At 35.2% G+C, this 23,419-nt stretch overlaps 1 protein-coding gene across 9 annotated transcripts in view; it reads left to right on the top strand.

The window, feature by feature from the left end:
• The window catches only part of CHRM3 (cholinergic receptor muscarinic 3), a 658,611-nt gene that overhangs the window by 364,317 nt on the left and 270,875 nt on the right, over positions 1 to 23,419 (top strand). For 2 of the 9 annotated variants that reach the window (XM_074222923.1, XM_074222924.1), the window contains exon 5: positions 22,041 to 22,106. The exons of 6 other annotated variants lie outside the window; for them this stretch is intronic. The gene's annotated coding sequence lies outside the window, so the exon portion shown is untranslated. Of the gene's footprint in view, positions 1 to 182; positions 22,107 to 23,419 lie in introns of those variants that run through there. One more of the 9 variants, XM_074222929.1, reaches the window with a different exon arrangement.

Raw genomic sequence — 23,419 nt, 5'->3', positions numbered from 1 at the left:
TTTCTACTACACAAAAAAATGCAATCCATGCACATACATGTATGATCTTAACCATTTTCCTTTTTCCACACATTAAAATTATGCAGAAGCTTAAATCTCAGTAGTGCAAAGAATTATATATATATATATAGCAATCTAAATGTTATCTTTAAAAAAAATAGAGATAATTTTATTTTCATTAGATAACACATCACAGATCTTTGCATATAATGCTATTTAACATTTAACTTAAAAGTATATAACCTTTTTAAAGGTTTTGGTCTATCTAAGACATAGCTAGGAATATTTGTGACATTTTGTTCAATTTTAAATCAGGTTAACGGTTGCTTTCATATATCAAAGATTCACTTGATTATTTGTTGATTTTCATGTACAAAGAAGTCATTTTCCTTTTAAGGTAAAAAAAAGTTCTTTTCCTTTTACAAAATCTAAAATAGATCAGAATCTAGAATATCTCAGCTGGAAGAAACTTGAGAGAACATCTCAAGTCCAGCCTCTTCCTTTTATAACTCAGAAAATAGGGAGACTTGCCTAAAGTTCATAGAACAAATTAGTTTTATCTCCAGGATTAAAACCAGAAATTAGGTCAGATGTAGCACTTTTATGTATTCAAAGAAGTATAATTAAATTACCTTGTTTGAGGCTCAAAATGACCCTGTGAAGTAGACAATGAAAGCATTGTTATCTTGTTTTGAGTATAAATTTCTTTCCTATAGAGAAATCCTGGTGAAGAATCTTTATTTACCAATACAAACAACAATCTCATTCTTCAGTTTATGGCTTAATCCAGTTGCTTAGGGCACCCTTCCCAAAATCACACAGCTCTTGTTTAATAGAAGACAAACTTGAACACACATCTTTAAACTTTGATGCCATGTCCACATCTATTAGAATATTCTGCCATTTGTTTCCGTTTTTCTGTTTTAAAAATGGGAAAAGTGAAGCTCAGATTTATCTTATAATTTACTGGAGTAGCAAGGTCTAGAATTTAGGCCTTTTTCCTCCCAGTACAATGCCTTTTGAAGTCATCCTTTTTAATCTAAATCTATCCTGGACTCAAACAGGGAGGGAAGACATTGTTGTTTTTTTTGTTGATGTTGAGGCAATCAGGATTAAATCACTTGCTCAATCTTACAGCTATGTCTGAGACTAGATTTAATTTAGGTTCTCCTGTCTCCAGACCCACCCCGACTTTGACCTAATTCACAAAATACTATTACTCCCATGATTTTGTTCTTGAGAATTGCTAAATGTTCCTGATATTGAAATTTACCATGTAAATTTGTTTGTTCATTTGAAAGGAAAACTGTGAAAATTATGCATATTTTCTTTCAGATGAGAGGAATGGGAGAGAAAAGGGAGATTGAGACATGATAATAAAAAAGCACAAAGAAATTTCTGAACAACTCTTTCAATATATTCCAGTGCTGGAGAACTAAAATTACCAAATTCACACATTAGATACATATATGATTTCCTTAGACAATTAACTGTTGCCTACAACAACCCACAGATATCCCTAGCTCTGGAATCATATCAGTTGAGTTCAAATCCCTCCTATTGGTGTGGTCTTGAATAAATTTCTTTACCCTCCTAAGTTTAAGTTCTTCATCAAGAAATTCAAGATGCTGCATGAATGATATTCCCTTCAAGGTGCCTTCTAATTTGAAATCTACAATTTAATGATTATTTCTAAATTTTACAAAATACTAACATATACATATATATTTTATGTTTTCCCCCCAAACACACCTCATCCACCAAAAATCCCTTAAAAGTTATAAACTATATTTAGCTGATAATCACAGAAAATTTATTCAATATATTCATCTTAATTTACATAGCAGAGATAGAGAAACTAATCATTACATTGTTTTCTGTATACAATCAAAGTCCAATAGGCTCATAGTGAAATATGCAGTATATAACCAAAACTATGAGTCATATTCAATAATTTTTCTTATGCTCATCTGAGTACTTTATCATATTATTTTTCTTCAGTTTTAAGTTTTAACTTTTTCCAGTGAATCCAACAGTCTTTCAAGATTTAAAAGACCCATTAAATGTTTCAAGTTGTAATATCTTTTCTTGTTTAGCTATCTTCTTTTTTGTGGTGCATGTCAAAATGGTACTAAAATGCCTCACATCATATTCTGATCATATTCTGATATGAAATGAGATTTGTACTATAAGATTCTAGATTTGAGGTTCTCTGAGGTGACCCATTTGAGAACTTCCTAGGATGGAGTATGAGATTACAAATACTGCATGGTTTCTGAACATAAACATAGGATGTTCTTCAAGTCTCTTTTCCTCACGCATGCATCAACAAAATCATAAAATGAGTTAGTTGATTGCAAAAGACCAAAAAAAAAAAACAGTCTAATCTACTCCTTTGCCAGACAGGATTCATCTACACTGAGCTAGATGAAAATGATTCCTTATGTCAAGACCCCTGAACAATGCAATTCCACAATTTTGCTTAGAACCATTTAGTGTTTAGAAGTACTCAGTGACAGTCAGGTAACCTAGCCCTACATCTAGCCTAAATTCTTTTTGCTGCAGCTACAACAATTTTATTTCTTTCAGAGTTTGAATAAACACGGTCAACACATTTTGTAAAATAATTTTTTGTTTGATAATTATCATATATTCTCCCCTTCGCATCTGCTTCAGTTCCTCTAGTATTTCCTTACAAGTGATATTTTCTGCCCCATTAGTTATCCTTGCAATTATCCCATCAACCTTTTTCACATTCTTCATTTCTCATTCAAGTTGAGGAGCCAATATATTTATATGGGTCTCATCAGCTCTGAGTACAATAGGATTACTTTGAGAATTCCTGTAAGTTATTATTTAAAAAAGCTATGCAGGAGCAGCTAGGTGGCAGAGTGGATAGAGCACCGGCCCTGGAGTCAGTAGGACCTGACTTCAAATCTGGCCTCATTCACTTAATAGTTACCTAGTTGTGTGACCTTGGACAAGTCACTTAACCCCATTCCCTTGCCAAAAAAAATAAAAAAATAAAAAGCTATCCAAATCTTAATAGCACTATGTATAAATATACCTTTGCAACCCTAGATGTCTCTTCTTATTCATGGAAAATGGCTGGTTCATGTTTTAGAAACATCAATATAAGTTTCCACATATTACAAAATGACTCCATTCCCAAATGTATAGATCCATAGAAGCATAGAGTAAATCTCTCCGAACTGAGATATAACAATGAGATTAGCTTTAGAAAAAAAATCTCTGAGATAGTGACATTTATTTATACCTTAGGTTCTTTTTTGCTTAGTATCATTTAGTATTTGGTGTTTAGTATTTAGTATTTAGTATTTACTCAGGAAATCTAGCCCTACTTCTAGCCTAAATTCCACATGCTTCAGCTGCAACAATTATATCCCTTTCAGAGTCTGAATAAACCCTACCTTTCTCTTTCATATTCTCTCATATTTCATCTGAAAGATTTTGGTTATTTTACATGGAATGCAGCAACATCTATCTCCTGGACATGGAGCGAGGAACCTGGCTGAGATGTCAGGAAGTCAACATAAAGCAAAGTGATACAATAAGTTGGTCACATTTGAAATAATTCAGTTAGAAAGTAGTATTTCTTAGTCTAAATCCTTGTCAACATGTTGATGTAGGGGTTCTTTGATATCATAACTTTTTTTTAGGATTTTGCAAGGCAAATAGAGTTAAGTGGCTTGCCCAAGGCCACACAGCTAGATAATTATTTAGTGTCTGAGGCCGGATTTGAACTCAGGTACTCCTGACTCCAGGGCCGGTGCTCTATTCTCTGCACCACCTAGCTGCCCCAATATCATAACTTTCACTATTTATCATTCCAGACACCTGATTTTGGGAGTGAAGTTCTGAACAATTATGATTAGAGTTGGGAGGGTGGAAAACTATAGCCTGGGGAATCAATTATGGCATGGTCCCTGATTGTGTTTGATCTGAGCTAAAAATGGTTTTTACATTTTTCAGTAAAATAAACCTTAATTTTAAAAATATAAATACTACTTTTTAAAATATAAATATTGCTAAAATACTTTTAAATATAAATACCACTATTAGTTCCTAGTCTATATAAAACAACTTCATGCTGGTGTAATTTGCTGACTACAATCCCACGTGATCAATACTGTAGCAAGATAAAATAACGATGAATTCAAGGTACAGAATAAAACATATAGTATTCAAGTAAGGGTGAGGTAAAGTTAGCTATACTTGACTATACATATTTTTTTCAGATGAGAGGAATGGGAGAGAAGGGAGATTGGGATACGATAATAAAAACACAAAGAAAGAAAATAAAGAGGAGAGGATCATCCAACCTTTGAAAAAAATGCACAGAAAACAGTAGAAGTACAGAACAAATTGCAAGCAAGTAGGATAATGAGTAGTGATAACTGCAAGTTGATTATTAATGTATTTTTAAAATAAGCCAAGTAGTACTTAATTTCCATTTCATTCATTATTCTTTTTGCTGTTCTACTATATATATGGAAATCCTCATTTTATTTGTTATTTGTTAAATTCAGATTTCACTTAAGTGAAGGTGCTACAGTCATGCAGAATGATGAGAAAACATCCTGACTGGGCAGAAGTTTAAAAGGAAAAAATTTTTTTTTGAATGATTGCTGCAGACTTGGAATGACTGCTTCAGAGGGGCAAGGGAAGGAATAAGATATTTCTATTCTAATACATGAGACTTAAGAAGTAGAAAATGAGTGGAATTGAAAAGAACTTCCGGAAGTGAAACCCTTTGCAAAAGATCATGTTTCTGTTCTTAATTAGGCAAAAGGAATATAAGAAGGAAATAAAGATTTAGATATGAATTCATCAAAAAATAAATATATCATACTGGAGATTTAAAAAATAGAGGAAATGAAGGGGGGTCAAAATTAAGAATGAAAGTTCAAGAACTTGGGTAGATATTGATAGAAAGTGATAGGGGCAGAATTAGACTTTCAATGGGGACATCAATTTGCATGGTAGAGATTAAGGGAGTAGTCTGCTTGGAAGTGATTTGAGCTTCAGAGGAAGATGAATACAAAACAATATGGGAAAATGTTGAATGAAAATTTTTATTTTGTTATAAAATGCTGGCATGAGAGTGTGTCATTTAGTTGCACAATTCCCTTGCAAATTGTATTGTTAATTTTAATATTGCTATGGAGTAAAGAAAGAATGGAGAATGAATTTACACAGTGGCAGCTACTTTCACATTCTACTTGAATGTCAATGTCAAAATGTAATAGGTTGAATTTAAAAACTTTTGTGTGGGTGGGTGTTAATAGGAGTGCTTTCTTCCCTCTCCCCAAATTTTTTGGCAGAAAAAAGGAAGAATAAGAAAAAAATTTGACTTTTGTAATCTGGTCTTAAAATCAGGGGAAGTAAAATGTTAAATTCTCTTGCACATTAATGAGCACATAAAAATGGAATTGCAGAGAAAACTATGAGTCATCACTGAGATTATAACATTCTAGAATAATTACATTTAAACCAATGTGCATTTTTATGCAAAAAAGCAGTATGATTACTCTTAAAGTATTAATGATGTGTGTATTTCACATTAATTAAGTCATTTTGGGGGGGGTGTTTTTTCCTAATGTCTAGATCTTTTTTATATTTTGAAAGTACATTTTAATTGATATTTTATTTTTCCAAATACATGTAATGAAAGTTTTTCAACATTCATCAATATGCAAATGTATATTTTTAAGTTACAAAATTTCCTTCCACCCTCCAATCCCACCCCCATTCCCTTAGCAGCGAACAGTCAGTCAGGTTAATATTAGACATATATATTTGTGTTAAGCATATTTACAGATTAGGCATTTTTGGTATAAGGAATTATGACTAAGGGAAAGATACATATGACATTTTTTTTAAAGTGTACTATTCCTCAGATTCTGAAGGATGTTTAGGTTGTTACTGTTTTGTTTTGTTTTGTTTGCTTCCACTGTATGGGGATAGCATTGTCCTACCATCTAAAGCAGTTGTCCTAGCTCCCTAAATTTCTAAGAGCAGCTACATCCATCGGAGTTGATCATCTCATAATGCTATTAATATGTATATTGTTCTCTTGGTTCTGCTCCCATCGCTCCATGTCAGATCTTGTAATTCATTCCACACTCCTCTAGAGTTCCATTATTTATGGTTTCTTATAGAACAATAGTATTCCATAATATTCATGTACCATAACTTGTTTAACCATTCCCAATTGATGGGCATCACCTCAATTTCCAATTCTTTGCCCTACAAAAAGAACTACTGTGAATATTATGTGAATATTATGATTTCTTTTGGATATAGGTCTAGCATTGGAATTGCTGGGTCAAAGGGTATGGATAGTTTTATTGCTCTGTGGGCATAATTCCATATTACTTCCCAGAATGACTGAATCAGTTCCCAACTCCACTAGCAATAAATTAATGTCCCAATCCACCCACAACCTCTCCAACATCAGTCATTTTCCCTCTTGTCTCATCTTAGCCAATCTGATAGGTATGAGGTGATACATCATAGTTGTTTTATTTGCATATCTCTAATCAATAGTTATTTGGAGTATTTTTTCATATGATAATATATCTTTAATTTCTTCATTTGAAAACTATCTATTCATATCCTTAAACCATTTGTCAGTTGAGTAATGACTTGCAACCTTATGAATTTGATGCAGTTCTCTTTATATTTTAGAAATGAGATTTAGCAAAACTCCTAGTTGTGAAGATTATTTCCCAGCTTTCTACTTTCCTTCTAATTTTAGCAGAATTGATTTTTACCAGTGCAAAACCTTTGTAATTTAATGTAGTCTAAACCATTCATTTTACAGTTTATAATGTTCTCTACTTCTTTAGTCATAACTTTATCCCTTTTGCATAGATCTGATAGATAATTGCTTGATACATTAATTTATCTATGGTGTCACCCTTTATGTCTAAATACTGTACCCATTTTGACCTTATTTTGGTATAGGGTGTGAAATATAGGTCTATGCCTAGTTTTTATCATATTAATTTCTGGAACTTTGCTATTAATTAGGTACCATTAATCACAGCTTGATTGCTTGATAACCTCAAAGTGTTATCAAAGTACCAACACAGATTGATTCCTTGATTGTTTGATAAGCAGTATGACCTCAGAGTCACTAAGTATCCTTCCCTCTTCTGTCTTCCCTCTTTTGTTTCAAGTCTTGAATTACATCAAATTATAATCATTTTTACTTTACCCTCTTTTCAAATACCCTTTAAGGTCACATAATCCTCATGAGCCAAAGTATCATACAAAGTGAAATCATTTCGTGAACTATCTGTACCCTTTCCCCCAAGCATACTTTCTTCCACACTTCACCCCCACCCTTTCCCATTCAGGGTTGAGTAAAGTATGGATTAAGTTGAATAAAGTATGGATTAAGTCCAATCCTGATTTAATTAACTATAAGAATCTCAAAGGGCTTTAAGTACTAGGAAGCTCATAATGTCTCCCTTAAGAACTTTACAATTGGGACAGCTAGGTGGCATAGTGGATAAAGCACTGGCCCTGGCGTCAGGAGTACCTGGGTTCAAATCCGGTCTCAGACACTTAATAATTACCTACCTGTGTAGCCTTGGGCAAGCCACTTAACTCCGTTTGCCTTGCAAAAACCTAAAAAAAAAAGAACTTTACAATTATTTGTAAATTATGGGAGATAATGACAAAGCACATACCAGCTTATGATACCCTCATCAGAGAAAGTGCTATGCTTAGTGAGCACAGCAGAAGTAGAGTAGGTCAAAGGAAACTGAGGCACTTAAGTTAGAGTAAACACCCCTGCTTTTCATCAGGACTTTTTGTCTCAAACATAGTGATGTCATCTTGGACCTCTTCAATAGAGAGACAGGATCCAACTGTACCCCATATCCTCTAAGTCCAATCTCTTCAATTATATCCAACCCTTTAGTTATCCTAAGAGAAGTATAGTTCTCAGGAGTTATAAGCGTTACAGCTTCTCTTTTAGGGTTGTATACAATTTGATGGTCTTGACTATCATTTCTTTTGTTTTGACCTTTTATTTACCTATTTTAGTTACTTTTTTATTCATTCTCTGTTCAGTCATTTTGTCAGGAAATTTTGGAAATCCTCTATTTTGTTGAACATTCATCTTTTTCCCCTGACAATATATGTTGAATTTTGCAGGGTAGTAAATTCTTGGTTGTAAACCCAGGTCTTTTGCCCTTTGATATCTGGTATTCCAGGTCCTCTGGTCCTTCAGTGTTGAGGCTACTAAGTCTTGTATGAGTCTGATTGTGTTTTCTTTGTATTAAAATTGTTCCCTTTTTGCTACTTAAAGAATTTTCTCTTTTATTTGGAACTTGTGGAATTTGGCTAATAACAACCCCTATAGTTTTTATAATAGGATCTCTTTCTGGAGGAGTTCTGTGTGTTATTTGAATGATTATAATGTCTTTTTGTTCTAGCATATTTGGACAGTTTTTCCTGATAAGTTCCTGCATGATGTTTTCCAGGTTCTCTAGGTTTTGTATATTCTAATTATTCATAAATTATCTTTTCTGGATCTCTTTTCTAGGTCATTTGTTTTTCTTAAAAGGTACTTTATATTTTCTTCAATTTTTTCAGCCTTTTTATTTTGTTTAATAGAATATTGTAATCTCATAGGTCCATTGGTTTGTACTTGTTCAATTCTAATTTTTAGGGTTCTTCAATTAGCTTTTGTGTTTCCTTTTCCAGTTGGTTATTTTTACTTTTAACGGAGTTGTTTCTTTGGTCAATTTTTCATAATTTTCCCGCAAGACTATCATTTCTTTTTTTTTTCAGTTTTCTTTCTTTCTTCTTTAGTTTTTAAATTCTTTTTTAAACTTTTCTATGAAATATAGGGTATGAATCCAATTCATAGACTCTTTTGAGACTTTCCCTGGGAGTAATTTTTCACTGATTTCTTCTTTCAATATGGCATTGTTTATATCTTTATCTGCAAAGTAGTTTTCTGTAATAAGCTCTCTTTGAGCTTTTTTGCTCATATTTGTGGTTTTAGCTGTGCTCCTGAGGTATGGGCTGTATGGATCCAAACTTTCTTATGCTGGACCTGGGGTCTGATCTGCTCCCTGGCTTATCTTTGGCCAAGATGTTGCCTATGCAGTCTAGTCTTTGCCTTTGGAGAGATTTATTCCTCCTTTATGTCCAGGTTCTGCCTATTCAGTGGTTTGTTCCCATTCCAATCCTGTCTTTTGCCCCAGTCTTCCCAGCATTCAAACTTTTTGGGGGTTGAGCCCCTCCCTGCTGGCTTACTACCTAGCTGCTGGGACCTATGCAGTTGTTTAACTGTTGGGAGCTGGACTACAATGTGACTTAAAGCCTCCCACTGGCTTTTCCCCTCTCCAGCCTCACTTGACTTTACTTCTCCCTTTCCCACAAAAAGACAGACTTTACTGAAGATCTTCCACAATATCTACTGTTGAAAACTTCTTTAGCTCTTCTCTTTTTCTTGGTGGTATCTTTAGCTTTAATGTCTACGCAGAGGCTTCATTTATCTTTGGTAGAGAAAACTCCAGGAACATGTTAACTTTATGCTGCCATCTTGGCCCCATCCCGGAAGTCTATATTTATATTTCTTTGACATCTATACTAATAATCAAAAAAGAACACATACTTTTACTAATAGATATATAAAAATGCAGTAAAATAGATTTTTAAAAACATTCATCTAGAAGTAGGTTGTGCATTTTTTGTTTAAGAAATTCAAACATTGTCAAAAATAAGCAAGTGTATGAGAAAGTTAAAAAATTTATTATATTCATTTAAAAAGTTCTAGATTGGAAGGATTTTTCAAGATCCAATTTAAAAAACTGAAGTTCTCAGCACATTAAACTTAGTCTCTTTCAAATGTAAATAATAAAGAACTTGACTTTTGAAACACTGAAAATTTAGGGTCGAGTTTACTCAGCTGAATTTATTTTTAGCAAAAGTAATAATTAACAGTGAGTTTTATATATTGTAATTGTAGGCATTTAATCTTACTGCATAAGAATTTAAGAGATATGAAAATGTACAATTTTTTTTCATGGTAATCTCAACTGAGAGTTTTCTCAGACTCACATCTTTATGTGTTTATTGGGAGTGTCCAAAAAAGGAAACTGAATTAGTGAATAAGTAACTTGATTTATCTTTAGGAAAGCAATGTAAAAATGTAATAAAACTCTGAGTTGCTGCCATTTCTTTTTAAAGATCTGAGAATTGTCTGCTTGAAATTTCTACTAGATTTAAAACTAGACGTGCAATATTTATTTAACTTTAGCTTACTTACATTTATTTAAGAAAATAATCTTATCTAGATTCCCAGCTACAGTTATAAAATTGTCATGGATAATATTTGGGTAAACGAATAAATACATTAACCTAACAGATATCATGCTTAAAAGCAAGTAATGCCTCTAAATCAAAAATTCTCAATCAGTTTCCATCACCAGTTTCAACATTATATAACCTCTTATAAACAGAATTGAAGATGAATTTGTTTAGAATATGGAGAAAATCAAAGCAATTATTATTGCTATTGGCCTCAGGTATCTTTTCACTAATGTGCATAGAGAACTAAAATCTCACATCCTTTAAGTTCTTTGATAAAAATAATTTCTGTCAAAATGCTCTGGAATTAGAAGATCATGAGAGTCAAGAATATACTTTAGGATATAATTAGATTTATCTGTGTATCTGTGTCTGTGTCTGTGTAATAGACATATGTCTATATAGAGGGGCAGAGAGTTATGTGTGTAGATAAAATGTACATATTATATGCATACAATGTTGATGTTTATAAAGGTATGTATGAATTTAGGTGGTATATGTAATTTAGAGATATCTATATTTAAATTGGGGGATGTACATATATATTTATATGCATGTATATGAATATGTGTATATGTATAAAATATTCTAGGTGTCCTCTTACCATAAGACATTCATAACATTGCTTCTTTACTTGCAGAACAGAAGTGAATATTCTTTAACCTCTTAATACTATTGTACAGCTACTTCCTTGTGTTGAACAAACAGTAGTAATATTGCACTTATCACTGATTGGTTTAGCTGTCATTTAGCTTCACATTAGCCTTTTTAGAATAACATCCAAATGAAGTCTCTGCTTTGGTTGACCTGTTGTAGTTTGTCAGCCAATGACTTTGATATAAATGAGAGTTGTCACTTTCTTCATATTTATGATCTTTAGTATGGTTCCTTGTATTCCATTAACGAGAAATCATGCCTTTTGGTCCTAGTGACAGGTAAATTTAAATACTCACTGAAAACAAGGTTGTCATTATGTGAACCAATGGAAGAGACAGGTCATTACATAAGGAATCATAGAGGGAAAAAATAGAATTTGAAAGTTGATTTATATATGTTATAGGACTAAAAGACTTCTGAATTTCTAAATTTGGAGGACCAATAAATTCATGATGGTGATGATGGTGAGGAATGCAGTTATTAGAAACTTTGGAAAGAGGAAAATAAATTCAACTTTAGCTTTTCTTACTTTATATTAAAAGAAGAAAATAAAAAATGAAGGAAGGAGTGAGGAAGGGAGAAAAGGAGGAAGTGAATGCAGAAAAAAAGTGGAGAGAGGGGAAAAAAGAGGAGGAAAAGAAGGGTGTGAGAAACTCAGCAGACAATGAGGAGTCCTTTTAGAGGAGGAGTTGTAAGTTTTTTGCATGACAGTCATGTTTCAAGCCAAGAAAGGATAATGATATATTCTGGATGAGAAATACTAGAAAATATTTTGTAATATACTCCATGAGGGGAAAGGGAGATTACAAAACTATCTAATTGTCCTAAAGTGTTTCCTTTTGCCATTGAATCAATTCTCAGAGTGCAGAAGAATTCAGATGTCAGCTAAATCCATTGATACAAACCCTAAAACTGTAAATCTCCTCTAAAAATCCCTGATAAGTAATATCCCAGTCTCTGTAAGAAAACCTTCAAGGATGGAGAACTTAATGTTTCATAAGACAATTCATCCTATTTTTAGATAATAATTAAGAAAAGACAGATTCCTAATTTGGAGTTTAAATATGCTTCCTTATAATTTCTGGTCATTAGTTCTATATTCTGTAGTCATATAACTCAAATCTAATCCATCTTGAACATAAAAATACTATAAAAATTTTAAGAAGGAAATTATTCCTTTATCTTTTCTATGGATTAACTATCCTCATTTCATTCAGCCTAGTGACACACACCATAGTTTGGTAGAGAATGCATTGAATTAGGACACAGAAGACATTTATTTAGAGCTGACCCTAAAAGGTCTCAAATATTTGCCTAGTGGGAAAGTTGTCTAATATTTGTGAGCATTAGTTTCCTCAGGAGTAAAATAACAATAACTCACATTTATATATAGCTTCAAGATTTATAGAACTGTTTTCTGACAACTGTTTTCTGAGATAGCTATGTAAATATTATATTGTACACTTAACAAATGATGAAACTAGGGATCAGAATTAGTTTTGAATAATAACATAATTATATGATGATTCTCATTCTATTAAGTGCTTCCTTTACAAAAACCATGTTAACTAATACCTTTTTAAGTATTATTATGTCAGGGTGGCTAGGTGGCGCAGTGGATAAAACACCGGTCCTGGAGTCAGGAGTACCTGGGTTCAAATCCAGTCTCAGACAATAATTACCCAGCTGTGTGGCCTTGGGCAAGCCGCTTAACCCCATTTGCCTTGCAAAAACCTTTAAAAAAAGTATTATTATTATGTCTGTCTAACCTGAGGCACAGAGAGGCTAAATGATTAGTCCAAGATCACACAGACATTAAATGTTTTATAATGACTTAAATGTAAGATTTTTGATTCGAAAACTGATGATCTTTTTTATTATATCATGTAGCCCTCATGAGCTTAATGATACTTTACTTTGAGGCATTTCTGTTGTTAGTTATTATTATTATTATTATTATTATTATTCCCGATGTAATACACCTGATGGGGAATAGTGATGTCATGAGGAAGAAATGTAAATTAGAAATATTATTCAATTAGATATGTTTTTGTTCTGGTCCAATGGTAATAATAGAGAAACAGCCATGAGAAAAACATTTCTTTATTATGAATGTAGAAGAGTAAAAAAATAATAAAAGTGCATTGAATTTTTCATAATTTTTTTTGAATCAGCATTACTAGGTAAGCATTATTTTGTTTCAACAGGAAAAAATGAATTATGAAAACTATAATGTCTGTTCTTGACATTACTATTTAGTCTAGAGTACATTATTATATATTATATGAAATCATTGTATTTCCTGCTAAAAGGTCATTTGTTCTTCCTTGAGTCATTAATTTATAATCATAGATCACTTGTATGAAGTTAATTGAATATTTTACATCTATTTTGTTATTGTTGTATATCAATTCAATTTGCATATTTTGAATAAGAGTGAGGTTCATTTTTCTTTGGGGTACCTGAACCAATACATACTACAATGATTATATTCAAAGTGAATAAGATTCATTCCTCATGCAAAAATACTTATCTACTTAAGAATACTTTCTATTGAATGGAGCATCTTATATTGGAGGGAAAGCTAACTTGTTTCCAATTAAGTTAATGCCATTAATTAGCTGCAAAACAATATCAGGTAAAAATGTTTAAGTACATTTTGTAATGTTTTAATGGGGATATATTGAGATATCTTAAAGAAACCACTAAATAACCACAATACTATCTGGGACCTCCTTATATTAAATATTAAGTAATATTTCTTCCAAGAACTAGAGATGTAGAGCACAATTAAAATAAATATCATTTTCTTATAAAGGATCATCATCTGATAATACAAAGGACTATCATCTTATATTGCATATTGTTATGTGTATATATTTGTATATTAATAAATACCTTTGGAGGGGAGGGAACAGAGCCTAGATGGCAAAATAGAAGCAGTAACCCAACCAAACTTTTCTAACATTTCCCTTCAAACAAGTTTAAAATAATGCATCAATAAGAATTTTGGAGTGACAAAACCAAAAAAAAAAAATTAGAATAAGACATTTTCCTAGGCCAAAAAAACTTATTAGATTGATAGGAGAGGTGAAAATGTGCCCAGGATACATGTGGTAACATCAAAAGCAGTAGATTTTAGAGATGGTAACGTATCACCAGCAGCTGCTTCATGAACTTTCAGCCCAAAGAATTTTAAGGAGATTAGATGACTAGTCAGAAAGAGATAATAGGTAACCCTGAGTTGAAACTGGGTACAATACCAGGTACTGTCCATAGTTCTGGTTCACAGTTCCAAGGCAAAGAGGAGCATTTGTGCTCTGTCCCAAAGAAGCAAAGGTACTGGTTGTTCTTGCAGCTGTAGGAGAACAGGGACTCATCTTGGGTGAAAAAAAAAAATGGAACCCAGACCAAGATTGGAGGGACTAAACTCCTCAGATGTCCACCTTGGAAGTCCCAAAAATTTAGAGATACCAAAACTAGATTTGAAAATATTAGCCTGAAAATACCTGAAGTTTGGACTTGTGTTTCCTTAGCCCCAAGTAAAGAGATATCAATTCTAATTTTAATTTTTTTAATTTATTTTTTTTAATGCAATGGGATTAAGTGACTTGCTCAAGGTCACATAGTTTGGTAATTATTAAGTGTCTGAGGCTGGAGTATGTCTTATTTTAGGTCCTCCTGACTCCAGGGTTGGTGATCTATCCACTGCACCACTTAGCTGCCCTAGATTTGAATTTTAAAATAAAGTTCAAAGTCAAAAAATGGAATGGGAAAATGAGTAAACTACAAAAACAACAACTTCATAAAATCTGCCTGTAAAAATTTACTTTGGTGACAAGATCAATACACAAACCCAGACAACAACAAAGTTAAAATAGCTTCAAGCAAAACCTCTAAGGAAAAAATGCAAATTGTAAACAAAGACAACAAAAATTCTTGAATATGTTAAAGGAAGAGATGAGCTTGGTAGAAGAAAAATTTGGAAAATAAAGTGATGCAAGAAAATACTGAAAAGAGCATTTACAACTTGGTAAAAGAAGTGCAAAACAAAAAAATACTGCAGGAAAAAACACCTTGGTGTGCCTGGAAGGGCAACTCAGGACACTTCTGTTTCAACTCACCTTAAAGACCCAAAAACTTTCACTCATTAGCCAAAATGAAGTAGGAGAATTCAGCCTATCCCCATGATGAATCACTAATTGACCCATGAATGCAGGTGTAAAAAAAAAGAGATTTATTAAGAAATCATTACGGGGCAGAGCCAAGATGGCATCAGGAAAGGACCTTCTCTCAGTTGCTCTGGAGCAAAACTTATAAACCAAGGACTCTAACTACATTTTCGAGAGACAGAACCCACAGAGGGATACAGTGAGGCAATTCTCCAACCAAAGGTAACCTGGAAAAGAGTGGAAAGGCTCAGCTCCACGGGTCGGAGGGGTGGCCCACCAGAGGGGTGGCCCGCCAGAGCAAAGGAACTTCAGCCTCCCAGAGGCAGCCCCAGGATGCTGGGAGTTGGGCTCACAGCAGCAGGGGCAGTTTCTCGTTCTACACCCCAGGGAGCACCAGGCACAACTTGGAACAGCGGGGGACCTCTGCTATAGCAAGCACTTGAAGCCCAGCCCTCAGGGCACAGAGCAAGCAGTGTGGCCAGGGCAGTCCAAATCCAGGAACCAGAAGCAGGCAGAGCCAGTAAGCAGGAGCCCCCCCAAGACTTAAGCACGCTGAGCCTAGGAAGGGAGGTGGAGAGAGACTGCCAAGCTCTGTCCTCTGTCTCTGGAACTAGGACCCTGGGGTTCTTACCACATTCAGATCCCGATCGCAGTCTAGGCCCCCCATAGCAGAGCAGCCCCCCCCACCTCAGCCCTGTGGCAGAGGGGGGAACTTATGGTCATTCACAGACCAGGAGGGAGGACAGAACCTCATACACAGGGATCCTTGTATGGGAGTCCCAAAAGCTCAGGAAGCACCCAAAAACCAGGCTCAGGCTGATAAAATGAGTAAGCAGAGAAAAAAGAGGGACACCATTGAGAAATATTTTGCCTGTGATCCCAAGAAGGATCAAAACACTCAATCTGAAGATGAGGAGGTACAAGCTCCTGCATCTAAAGACTCCAAGAAAAGCAGAAATTGGGCTAAGGCCATGACAGAGCTCAAAAAAGACTTTGAAAATAAAGTGAGGGAGATAGAGGAAAAATTGGGAAAAGAAATAAGAGAGATACAGGAAAAACATGAAAATGAAGTCAGCAACTTAGCCAAGGAGATCCAAACATGTTAAAAACCAGCATAGGTCAAATGGATAAAAGAGTTCAAAAAGTTATTGAGAAGAATGCTTTAAAAAGCAGAAATGGCCAGATGGAAAAGGAGATAAGAAAGCTCTCTGAGGAAAACAAATTCTTCAGACAAAGAATAGAACTCAGGGAGATTGAAAAATTAGAAGAAAATGTGAAACATCTCATTGAAAAAACAACTGATATGGAATACAGATTTAGGAAAGATAATTTAAAAATTATTGGAATACCTAGAAGTCATGACCAGGAAAATAGCCTTGACATCATCTTCAAAGAATTATCACAGGAAAAATTGCCCTGATATCCTAGAAGCAGAGGGCAAAATAGAATTTGAGAGAATCCACCCATCTCCCCAAGAAAGAGATCCAAAAAAAAAAACCTGCTCATTTAATAGAGCAGGTAGAAGGAGCTTTTATAGATGAAGCACAGGAGAAAACTGAATTTGAAGATATATTGTGGTGTAAAAATGGAGTCAATAGATAAAAGATAAATGTAATGGGAGAAAGAAAAAGGAGAGGAGGAATAGGCTAAGATATTTCATATAATAAGATTTTTCTTTATTACAATGAGCTATTGCAATGATATGGAAGCAGGGAAGGCAAGGCGGAATGAAGGAATCTTTGTTGTCATCAGAGGTGGCTAGGAGAGGAAACAGCATATATATATATATATACTCAATGGGGTATAGACATCTGGAATAAGAAGGAGAGAAGGGGGACAGGTGAAAGGGGGAGTATTTGAGTGATGGAGGAGAGGATGGACCATGGGGGCAGAGTGGTCAGATATAACACATTTTCTTTTTTACTTCTTGTAAGGGGCTGGGATTAGATGGCCTGTCTGGGACCATAGGGCAGGGTGGATGCTGGGTAAGGGGTGGTATGTGGGTTCGGGGCCTCTTGGTCCCAGGGCTGGGGATCTGTCTGCTGCACCACTCAACTACCCGACAGCAGAGACAGAGTGAAAGGAGAGAGAAAATATAGATCATGGTAGTAGAGAAGTATGAATGGAGGGAATTGTGATCAGCAATGACAACTGTGGAAAACTATGGAAGTAACTTTTGTGATGGACTTATCCTAAAGAATGTGATCCACCCACGACAGAGCTGGTGGTGTTGGAACACAGACTGAAGCACAGTTATTATTATTATTATTATTATTATTATTATTATTATTATTATTGTTGTTGTTGTTGTTGTTGTTGTTGTTGTTGTTGTTGTTGTTATTATTTGGGGGGGGTTGCAGGGCAAATGTGACTGGGTGGCCTGCCTGGGGCTGCACAGCTGGGTGATTGTTGGGTGTCTGAGTCCAGATTTGGACTTGGGTGCTCCTGGCTCAAGGGCCAATGATCTGTCTGTCACCCAGCCTCCCCTACTATTATTATTATTATTGCTATTTTATTTTATTTTGGGTCTCTTTTTTTTGGTTTTTGTAGGGCAGTGGGGTTGGGGTGGCTTGCATGGGGTCACACAGCTGGGTGATTGTTGGGTGTCTGAGGCCAGATTTGGACTTGGGTGCTCCTGGCTCCAGGGCTGGTGCTCCATCTACTGCTCCACCTGGCCATACCTACAATTATTATTATTATTATTTAATTTTAATTTTTTCTCTCCCCTTTATCGTTTATGTGGGTCTATATTTTCTTGGGGGAGGGGATATTATGTTTACTCTTAAACAAGAATATTTTAGTAATGTATAAAAAACATTATTTGTTCAAAATAAGAATAAATAAAAGACTGACAAAACAACAAAAAAAGGAGAGAAAAGAAAAAAAACACCTTAATTAGCCAACTAGCAAAAGAGATATAAAAATTTCCAAAGAAAATAATTCCAAAAAATATTATAATTGAATAAGTGGACGCTAATGACTCCATGAAATACCAAGAAGCTATCAAAATCAAAAGAATGCAACAATAGGAGAAAATGTGAAACATTTCATCAGGAAAAAAAGAAGCACCTGACCTGGAAAACTGATTAAGGAAAGATATTCTAAGAATTTTTGAATTTTGTAAATTATGATCAATAAAAAAGTCTATACATAATTTCAAGAAATTATCCAGGGAATTTGCCTGATATCTTAGATCAAATCACCTCCTAAAAGAGATTCCAAAATGACAACTGCCAGGGCTGTTATTGCCAAATGATAAAACTCTCAAGTCAAAGAGAAAATATTGTAGACAGATAGAAAGAAATCAGTTAAATATTATGGTGCCACAATAAGGTTCACACAAGATTTAGCTGCTTCTATATTTAAGGAACAGAGGGTTAGAATATGATGTTCCAAAAGGCAAAAGAGTGAGAATTATAACCAAGAATAATCTACCCATCAAAACTGATTATAATATTCCAAAGAAAAATACATTAAATGAAATAGAAAACTTTCAAACATTACTGATGACCTACTTTACAGGGCTATTTTCTACCCTGAATGCTCACCTGAGCCAATTAACTCTCACCTATGGTTCCAAGAAATTGTAACATGCACGAGGCCACACCTCAGTAAACCATTTTAGCAGATGGGCTAAACCAGGTTGAGGGTACGTGAGATTAATGGTTTTAGGTCAGATTTGCACCTAAAATAAGACATATTCCAGAAGGGGAAAAACACAAAGTGGTTTTTTATTATTATTACAACAATGGTAAAGTCAAAGGAAGCCTACAACAACAATATTTAATGATTACTAAGAAGAATCCTCTTCCTAAAAGGATTATAAGTGTTATAAATGCAATTAAGATAACAAAAGAGATAGGAAACATTATCAAAGATAATCAAAAGAGATAGGAAGTTTTACCAAATAGACAACCCACCAGGATCTGGGAAGCTCTGACTCATGAAAGATACCTCAGGCTGGGGAATTTCAACAGTGCCTTTCAAGGTCTGGATCAGAAGGGTTCCAAGCAGAGCATCCTCTCCATGGGTGAGATTTCAAAGGGGTCTGAGCAAGGTTTGTGCAATTATAGGATTCTAAACAAAGAAGACATAGTACCAAGTATCTACCTGACTCTGGATTCAGAAGCTCTATCCTGACACTGGCTAAGTTTCAGGAGGGATGTATCTTCTCCAGATAATTGAGAAAGGGGAGTGCATTTACAGGACTGGCCAAGTTCCCAGGAAACATTTCCCTCCTTATCAGGGACTGGCTAGGTTCCAGATTATATGAGTGTTTTACTAAAAGGTCACCTTGCCCCTGACTTATTTTAGTATTTTTATTCAGGTGGAAACTGAGGGATCTCAAACCCATTGGTAAGTTACAGTGAGTGTCTACCCCAAGCATGTGAAGTCTTCCACCTGTATAATGGGTGAATAAGAACAATTTGTCCAATGGTCTTGAGGCAGCTGAAGCAATTTTGAGTTCTTAGAGCTTGGTTAGACATCAATGATGCCAAACTTATCCACTGTATATAGAACCATCACCAGGTCTCTTCTCTCTCTTGCCACTGGACAGTGATGACTTTGGAAGAGATTTTGACACTGACAACTTCATGCAACTCAATCTCACTTAAATTCAATTTATGCACAATTCAAAATATCACCCATACCACTTTACCATTCCTATCTGAAAACCATATGATGAAAGGCAAATGATAAAGCAGCAGGTACAAATAGTCACAATCTTGCACATAGACAGCCCAGGTCATGGGGTCTTTTCTCACTGGAAGCAGCATTAGGATATAACAACCCCTTGGGTGTCTGAGTATCCCTTTTAAGGACTGCACTGCTCACCTCCTAGTGTGAGAAAGGAGGCTAGAAAAGATGCTCTAAAAATTGTCTGCTTACACAGCCCTGGTCTGATTAACACAACAGTCAGAGATCATACCCTGTAGTCAAAACAAACAAACAAACAAACAAACAAACAAAAACACCAAAAACTTCTTCAAAAAATTCTATTCACGAGGGTGGCTAGGTGGCACAATGGATAGAGCACCAGCCCTGGAGTCAGGAGTACCTGAGTCCAAATCTAGCCTCAGACACTTAATAATTACCTAGCTGTGTGGCCATGGGCAAGCCACTTAACTCCATTGCCTTGCAAAAAACAAAAAATTCTATTTACCAACAATGCATGGAATGTGTGCACACTCATAGGCAAGATCCAATGGTCCTAAAAGAACTCAGTGGGTATCATATCCAAATAGCAGCCCTAAATAAAACAAGATTGACAAACGAAGGCCAGGTTATTTAGGATGGAGCTGCAGTGAAAGGGAACTCCATGAAGCTGGGTAACTTTTACACTCAAAACTAATATAGTCCACAAACTTGAAGGCCTACCAAAAGGAGAAAATGACAGGCTCATGGCAATAAGATTGGCATTTGAAGGAAAATATCACCATCATCATCAGTGTCTATGCTCCCACCATGATGAAACGATGAAATCAAAGAAAAAGAATTTTGAAGACTTGGAGACCCTTTGCATCAATGTACCAAAAAAATACAAGTTTATAATTCTGTGTGCCTTTAATGCTAGAATAGGCTTAGATTACCAGACATGCCAGGGAGTCCTTGGGAGAAATGGAGTTGGAAACAGAAACATCAGTGGTCACCTACTATTGAAGACTGGTGCATCTCATGACCTTCTCATCAGCAACACTGTCTTCCCTTTACCTAAATGCAATAAAACTTCCTAGATGCACCCTTGAGGAATATATTGCCTAATAGACTATATGATTGTAAGGAGAAGAGATAGACAGGATGTAAGAGTAATAAGCTGTGCTGAAGTGCTGAACTGATCACAGACTCATTCTCTCCAAACTAAATATTCACATTCAACCAAAGTGGTGACTCCAAGACAAAGTAACTATCAGAAGAATTAATGTCAAAAGATAAAGTGTTTCTCTGAACTGAAACAGTTTGTTACTAACTTGGGGAAAAATTTGAGCCAACACAGTTTGGCAACAGTGGAGAAGAAAAGGAGTGGACAGTTTTCAAAGATTTGGTGTACAGCACTGCATTTGTTCATCTAGGTCAAAACACTAATAAACATCAAGACTGATTTGATGAAAATGATGAGGAAATGCAGAAGCTGTGAAATGAAAACAGAATTCCACAGAGCTTACCAGAAGGATAGCACATCCATTTCTAAGAAGGAGGTATTTAATTCTATCAAAAGTAAAGTATGGGTGAAGCTCAGAGAGATGCAATATTCTTGGCTCAGTAAGAAGTCAGAGGAGGGCCAGCTAGGTGGTACAGTGGATAGGGCACTGGCCCTGGAGTCAGGAGTACCTGAGTTCAAACCCAGCCTCAGACACTTAATAATTACCTAGCTGTGTGGCCTTGGACAAGCCACTTAACTCCATTCCCTTGCAAAAAAAAAAAAAAACTAAAAAAAAAACTCAGATAAAATTCAGTTTTTTGCAGATAGTAACAATCCAAAGTGCTTTTCAGATGCTCTCAAGGCAATTTATGAACCAAAGTTATATGGAATGTTTCAACATCTCACTACTAACGGAATCATATTGATTAATTATGGGGATATGATCCTAAAGAGATGGGCTAGACACTTCCATAATTTTGTTAACAGATTGTCATCAATCAATGCGGAAGTCAATGACTGTTTATCTCCATTTCTAGTCAAAACTCCAACTGATAAAAAGTTGAATGCCAGTAGGTTCCTTTCACATGTCAAAGAAGAATTAATGTCTTATCAGAAGAATTAATGTGAAAGTACCTAGTGCTGATACTATTCAAGCTGAGATTTATAAGGTGAAAGATCCAAGGCTCATATTAAAGCTGATTGCAATTTTCCAGGTTTTAAGCATGAAGAGATTACCTTCCAAGAATTCAAAGATGCCTCGATTGTCCATCTCTATAAAGGTAAGGAGAATAGATTGTCTTGTGACTATCACAGAGGTATTTCTTTTTCAGTCATTACTGGTAAGATTCTTGACAGAGTTCTTCTCAATAGGTTGATCCTTTACCTGGAAAGTATGGCTTCAGAAAGGGTAGCAGAACAGTCAATATAGTGTTTGCTGCCCAACAACTCCAGGAAAAATGCCAAGAAGAATAGAGGTCCATATACAGTGTAATTCTGACCAAGCCCTTTGATACCATCAGTTGTGAGGGTTTATAGAACCGATGTCAAAATTTGGTTGCCCAGCAAAGCTCATCCGTATTGTACATCAATTCCATGCTTGCCCAGCTTCTGGATAATGAATGATGCTTTCAGGATTTCCTGGTCACCAAAGGAGTGAAACAAAGCTTTATCCTTGCTCCCTTGCTAATTTTTAGCATGATGTTTTCAGCAATGTTATTAAATACCTTCACTGAACATTATCACAGCCTCAAGGACAGCTACTGCAGTGATGGTAAATTCATCAATACAAAAAGGCTACAACTCAAGATCAAAGTGGAAGGAGTGTTGATGCATGATCTCCTGTTTGCAGTTGATTATGCATTCAATGCAGCTTCTGAAGTCAAGATGCAAAAATGTACAGATCAATTCTTTTCTGTTTCTGCTAACTTTTCCTTAACAATTAACATCAAGAAAACCCAGGTGCTTCATCAGCCAGCACCATACCATCCATATGTAAAATCACTGATTACAGCAAATGGAGGAGTTTTGAGTACTGTGGACAAGTTCATTTATCTTACAATGGTAATGTGGTTGACATATGTATTGTCAGAGCTAATTCAGTATTTGGGAGACTCGAAACAAAGTGTGGGAGAGAAGAGCTATTAGATTGACTACCAAAGTGAAGATCTACAGAGCCATTGTAACGATTTCATTGCTGTATGCCTGTGAAACCTGGACAGTATACCAGAGTAATGTCAGGGAAACTGAACTGCTTCCACTTAAATTGTCTTGAGAAAATTCTGAAGATTGCCTGGAAAGAGAAGATACTAGACATTGAGTTTTCTTTCTTGAACTAAATTGCCAAGCATTCAAACCTTTCTACACTACTATGATGAGCTGAGCACATTGATTGCCAAACTTAGGCTTGGCAAAAAAATTATTTTTTGGAGAATTCACACAGCACAACTTCTCGCAATAGGGTCAGAAGAAATGATGCCCGGACACCCTGAAGGTCTCTCTTAAGAACTTTAGAATTGACTTTGCAGCAAGGGAAACACTGACACAGAACCATGGTGTGCCCTCATTAATGAGGGTGTTGTGCTCTATAAGCAAG

Source organism: Macrotis lagotis, chromosome 2, assembly GCF_037893015.1.
Source record: "Macrotis lagotis isolate mMagLag1 chromosome 2, bilby.v1.9.chrom.fasta, whole genome shotgun sequence".
NCBI classification, from domain to species: Eukaryota; Metazoa; Chordata; class Mammalia; order Peramelemorphia; family Peramelidae; genus Macrotis; species Macrotis lagotis.
This window is presented reverse-complemented; position numbering and strand designations above follow the sequence as displayed.